Raw genomic sequence first — 6263 nt, 5'->3', positions numbered from 1 at the left:
GGTAGATGATTCTGTCTTAGAGAGATACAGAGTCTGAAAATAATGAGGCAATCTTTATTTTAATTTTCTATTTATATGCTCATGCAACAGCTGGTCTCTTTATTTTGAGACATTTGTCTCCCTCATTACACTAAATTTTTGGGCTCTCACAATTCTCCCTTTACATATATCAACAAAACATATATTCATGCAAACTCCATCAAGTACCCATACATGTTAAAGATGGAACTAACCCCTACCCCATGCAAAAACATACTCCATAGATATACCCCTTACATGCAACAACCAACATATTTCACGGTCACTCCCCTTACTTGAAATTCCAGCAAGCTTTTTAGACTCTTAGGATGACTAGCAAGAAATTTTTCCCTTGTAGAAGCTCTTCCCAATTTATGTTTATTTAAAACCCTTAAGTTCCATGCATATAATTTGAAACGCATGTGCCCAAAACAAAGACTTTGAACTTTAGAAAATATTCCTAGGCCCCTTTTGTAAGCCATAACGTTGTTGTGCAAAAAAAAAAGAGAGCAAAAAAAAATGCAAGAGGTGCAAGCTTCCCTTCCTTACTATTAGTATTTTGAGGTTGTGAAAGAAATAGTTGATGGGATAGAGAAAATGTAGAGATAATTGAATGTAGAGAAAATGTGGAGATAGTGGAATGTAGAAGTAGTAGTTGGAAGAAGTGTTGTAGTTGTCTTTAGTTGTAGTAGATGTTGGCTTCTTCAAATAGTAGATGTTGTCTACACGCATCAAATGGTAGAGTTCATGGGTATTTATAGACCCATAGATTATTCTAGAACATGCTAACCACAACTTATGTGGAATGTTCTAGATTTTTACCTATGTAGAATATTCTTGATTTTTCTTCCTATCTTAGGTTTTTCTACAATATTCTAGAACTTGTATTACATTTCAATTCTTTTATCTAAGGAGCTTCTATATTCTTCTAGAATTTGCATTACTTTAATACTCCTCCTGCAAATTCGGTAATTCCAAGCATAGTGCATAGTAGTTCAAATGTTGGTCTTGGTAACATATCTTCAATTTGATCTTCTTCCTCCATTACCTTGACCATAGTTCTTGCTTTGAGCCTTCTTCATAGCAGTTAGGCTTAATCATGGCCATATTGCAAGTTTCGTATATGTCTACCAAAGATCTTACTCTTCTTGGACTAGATTCAGGTGAAGAATCTTGTTGTTGTGGAGGTGGAGAAAGCATACCTGAATTTTCTACCTCTTCTTGAGTTTGTTCTTGAGATTGTTGCACTGGAAGTAAAATGTTACTTTTAACAACTTTTTCTTCTTCCCAATTCCAAGAAGCATTTTCATCAACACCAACATCTCGACTGATGATGAGTTGTTTTGTTTGTAGGTTGTAGACTCGATAGCCTTTTGACTGTGTGCTATACCCCAAGAATATTCCTCGTATAGTTTTGTCTTCAAGCTTGAGCCTCCTTTGATCAGGAACATGTATGTAGCATATAGACCCAAATTCTCGTAGGTGTTTAGCTTATGGCTTTGTTCCACTACAAGCTTCAATAGGAGTCTTGTCATGGACTGCTTTAGTTGGACATCTGTTTAGAATGTAAACTGCAGTGTAGACTACTCAGCCCAAAAAATGTTAGGCATAATTTTCTCTTTTAGCATTGATCTTCCCATCTCCATAACCGTGCGATTCTTTCTCTCTAACACTTCATTTTGTTGTGGAGTATATGCGACTGTAAGTTGTCGCTCTATGCCTTCATCTTCACAGAATTTGTCAAACTCCCGAGATGTATACACCTTTCCACGATCACTTCTAACTACTTTTATCTGTTTTCGAATTTGCTTCTCAACAAGGGCCTTGAATTTCTTGAATACTCCAAAGACTTCTGACTTTGCCTTTAAGAAATAGACCCATGTCATTCTAGAGAAGTCATCAATGAAGAGGATGAAATACCTATTGTTGTGATGTGAAGGTGTTCTCATCGATCCGCAAACATCGGTATGAATCAACTCTAATAAGTCTTTTGCTCTCCATGCTTTGTCTATCGAGAATGGTAATCGGTGTTGTTTTCTGAGGAGACATCCTTCGCATGATTCATTATTCTCTTTCAAAGCATGGAAGATCTCTCATCATGTTTTTCTGATATAGAAGCTTTAAGGCATGTGTGTTGAAGTGGCCAAATCTCCTATGCCAAAGCCATGAGTCATCAACTTCTACCTTCATGGCAATATTAGTTTCAGGTTTGAAGCTTATAGGAAAGCTTCTATTTCTCTTCTCTATTTTTACTTGGCCAATTTCTATCATTTTACTATCATAAATTTTGCATGTATCTTTCTCAAAATGAAGAGAATATCCATTCTCCATCATTTGGCCAATACTTAAAAGATTTTCTTTGAGATTTGGAACTAGTAAAACATCCTTGATGAATTTCGTACCTTTCTTTGTCTCCACCATGGTAGTTCATTTGCCTTGAGACTCCACTGTGGTGCCATTTCCTAGCCAAACTTTGACATTGATAGATTTATCAATGTTTTTGAAGATACTTTGATCTTTCGCCATGTGATTATTGCATCCACTATCCAAGTACCAACTCCCTTCACTAGGAGATTCTTGATTGGCATAAAATAAGAGTTTCTCCTGATTATCTTCTTCTGCAAAGTTTGCTTGATGTTTACTTTTATTACGACAATACTTCTCAACGTGACCAAATTTCTTGCAATGCTGACATTGTGGTTTTCCATGATGCCAACAATCTTTTTTCAAGTGACTTGTCTTTTTACATATGCCACACATGGAGGATATTTTCCTTGACGAGTCATAGAGAAGCTTCTAGGATTTTCTTTATTTCTAGAAATTTCTTCTCTACTTTTATTTCCTTCATATTATTTATTCTGAGACCGTAATTTTATTTTTGATTGAAAGGCATTTTCAACCGAGTCTTCTTCATGCCTTTTCAATCTTTGTTCATAAGCTTCAAGAGAGCCCATTAGTTGTGTGACTGACAATGTAGTCAAATCTTTTGTTTGTTCAATCGCGGTTGCGATTGCATCATATTTTTGGGGAATAGAAATTAAAATTTTCTCAATGATCCTTTTGTCAAGAATATTTTCCCCATAGGCTCTCATCTGACTAACTATTTCTTTTATTCTAGAATAGTAGTCTTTAATGGTCTCATATTCTTTCATTCTTATTAATTCAAACTCTCGTCTTAGAGAATGAAGTTTAACATTGCGTAACTCATCACTTCCTTGAAACTCCTCTTGTATTATGTTCCAAGCTTGTTTTGCACTTGTGACACCAATTATCCTTGGAAAAATTGTGTCATCAACTGCTTGTTGAAGAACAAATTAAGCCCTTGAATCTTTTTGCTTATTTTCCTTCAATTCCTTTTTTTGAGCTATAGTAAGAGTGGAGGTGTCTTCTAGAATAGTGAATCCATCATCTATGATGTCCCATAAATCTTGAGAACGGAAGAATGTCTTCATTTTGACACTCCAGAAATAATAATTTTCTCCTGTAAAAATAGGTACTGGAATTGATGATGTTTGATTGGTAGTAGCCATGAGTTGAGAAAATTATTTGGAGGTAGTACAAAATGGAGTTATAGTTTTGTTTAAGGTAGTTGAAAATTTTATCTACGCCCAGTAGATGACCAAACGTAGCTCTGATACCACTGTTAGTATTTTGAGATTGTGAAAGAAATAGTTGATGGGATAGAGAAAATGTAGAGATAGTTGAATGCAGAGAAATTGTGGAGATAGTGGAATGTAGCAGTAGTAGTTGGAAGAAGTGTAGTAGTTGTCTTTAGTTGTAGTAGATGTTGGCTTCTTCAAATGGTAGATGTTGTCTACATGCATCAAATGGTAGAGTTCATGGGTATTTATAGACCTATAGATTATTCTCGAACATGCTAGCCACAACTTATGTGGAATGTTCTAGATTTTTACCTATGTAGAATATTCTTGATTTTTCTTCCTATCTTAAGCTTTTCTACAATATTTAGAACTTGTATTACATTTCAATTCTTTTATCTAAGGAGCTTCTATTTTCTTCCAGAATTTGCATTACTTTGCATTACACTTTAATACTTCCATAGTTTTGAAATTTCAAAGATACCAAAGAATCCCTTTTTGTTTACGTAAAAATGCATGTATTAAACAATGAATGGCTATTTCTCTATCTTGGATGCAAATGATTTTCAAGATGCAATTCTATCACTTAGTTAGGTAACATGCATGGAACAAAAGCCAAAAAGGAGAGCTTCTTCCCTCTCTCCCGCAAAACATATCTACCCAAAAGCATTAAATGCATAAATTTCGTTTTTGCACATGAACACACACCAACCACTACTCCACTTCCTTTTCACCAATTATATTGCAAAAATATTTATATAATCTATCTTTCACATATTTTACAAAATTCACTAAAAACAATTATAATTAATTTTATCTACTAATTTATCATTTTTTAACACAACCATAAATAATTTATTTTATTTCTTCGAATATAGATATAATTTATATATATAAATCATACTAACAATACATTCTTTTATTAACACAAATGAATGGTAGACTTTATTTATTTGTTCACCAACAGTAATAAAAATCATACAACTAATTCATTTTTACTTTACTCTATTTAATTATTTTTCGCGGGTCTTACATAATTCACTTAAGATTTGAATTGTAGATTTTAGAAAAAAAAAATCTGTTTCAAATTTCTTCTTTTTGTTTTTAATTTTGTTCATTTTTTTTTTGACGTGTAATTTTTGTGTAGTGTTTTTTTGTCTTTAAGTAGTTTATGCAAGGTATTGTTGCTCTGAAAGATTTGCTTTTTGATTCAGAAATTGAACGCAATGCCAGAAGCAACAGAAGTAGTGCAAGAAGAAGAAAGAGAGAAAAAAAGAAAGGAACAAAGACTAATTGAGCAAGAAGAGGAGACATTAACAACGGTAGAACAAGAACCTGCGAGAAAGACTCTTTGTGATTATTCAATGCCAAGTCCTAATAGTTATCAAGCGAGCATTATCAGACCACATATTCAAGCCAATAATTTTGAAATCAAGCATCCATTAGTACAAGTCATCCAACAAAATCAATTTAGAGGTGTAGTTTCAGAATATCTTAATTCTCACTTGGAGAATTTTCTAGTAATTTGTGATACCTTGAAGATTAATGGAGTTTCAGATGATGCAATTCGCTTGAGACTTTTTCCCTTTTCATTACAGGATAAAGCTAAAAGTTGGCTTCAATCACAACCTCAAGGGAGTATTTCTACATGGGAGGATATGACTACAAAATTTGTAACAAAATACTTCCTTCCGTCCAAGTCAGCTAAAATGAGAAATGAGATCACTACCTTTGTGCAGCAAGAAACTAAATCCTTATACGAGGCATGGGAAAGATACAAGGAGCTAATGGGGAAGTGTCCACATCATGCTCTACCAGACTGGTTATAAGCGCAGATTTTCTATAATGGTTTTCACCCTCTTTTAAACAATTTTGGATGCAACAAGTGGAGGATCATTTAATCTGAAAACACCAGAAGAAGCTTTGGGGACTCTTGAGATAATGGCAAACAACACAGTGAATATGCAGTTTGATCACCAAAATAGAAAAGTTGGAGTTTTGGAAGTCAATACTTTGGATGCTATGTTAGCCCAAAAACAAGTTGTTAACACAGCAGATCACTGATTTGACTCAAAAGTTGGGAAATATGCAAGAAAACAGTGTTAATAAAACATTTTTAGTGTGTGATTTTTGTGGAGGAACACATCAAAATTGTGCATGTCAGGCCACTCAGCAAGAGGCATAGGTGAATGCATTGGGACAACAACATAATCAGTTTTCTACCAACCTTAATGCAAATTGGAGGCACCAACCAACTAGACCTTGGATAATCCAATCCACTCTAATCAACCAAGGCCTCCATATTAATATCAAGCACAACCTAGCAATCAAGGAAACAAGATGTCCATGTTGGAAAATGCATTAGAAAAGCTAACTAAGCGAACTTTTAATTTCATGAATGAGGCAAGGACTAACTTCAAGAACCAGGAAGCTTCAATCATAAATTTGGAAAACCAAAATTGGTCAACTTTCAAGACAACTCTCAAAGAGATCTCCTAGAACATTCCCTAGTCACACCATACCAAACACAAGGGAACAATGTAAGGCAATGCAATTGAGGAGTGGAAGAGTGTTAGAGAATGAAAAAAAGAGTGAGATGGAGAGAGAAAAAGAAAAGAGTTGATGAAACAGTATAAGAGAGTGAAG

The 6263-nt window shown here is 34.3% G+C and overlaps 1 non-coding gene across 1 annotated transcript; it reads right to left on the bottom strand.

Moving 5' to 3' along the window:
• Positions 1-5323: 5323 nt before the first annotated feature.
• LOC124828985 (small nucleolar RNA R71) lies at positions 5324-5430 on the bottom strand. The gene has a single exon (XR_007028061.1). It is a non-coding gene; the product is annotated as a small nucleolar RNA R71 (small nucleolar RNA).
• Between the last annotated feature and the right edge of the window lie 833 nt (positions 5431-6263).

This window comes from Vigna umbellata, chromosome 8 (assembly GCF_029865625.1).
Source record: "Vigna umbellata cultivar VRB3 chromosome 8, Vumbellata_1.0, whole genome shotgun sequence".
Taxonomy (NCBI): domain Eukaryota; kingdom Viridiplantae; phylum Streptophyta; class Magnoliopsida; order Fabales; family Fabaceae; genus Vigna; species Vigna umbellata.
This window is presented reverse-complemented; position numbering and strand designations above follow the sequence as displayed.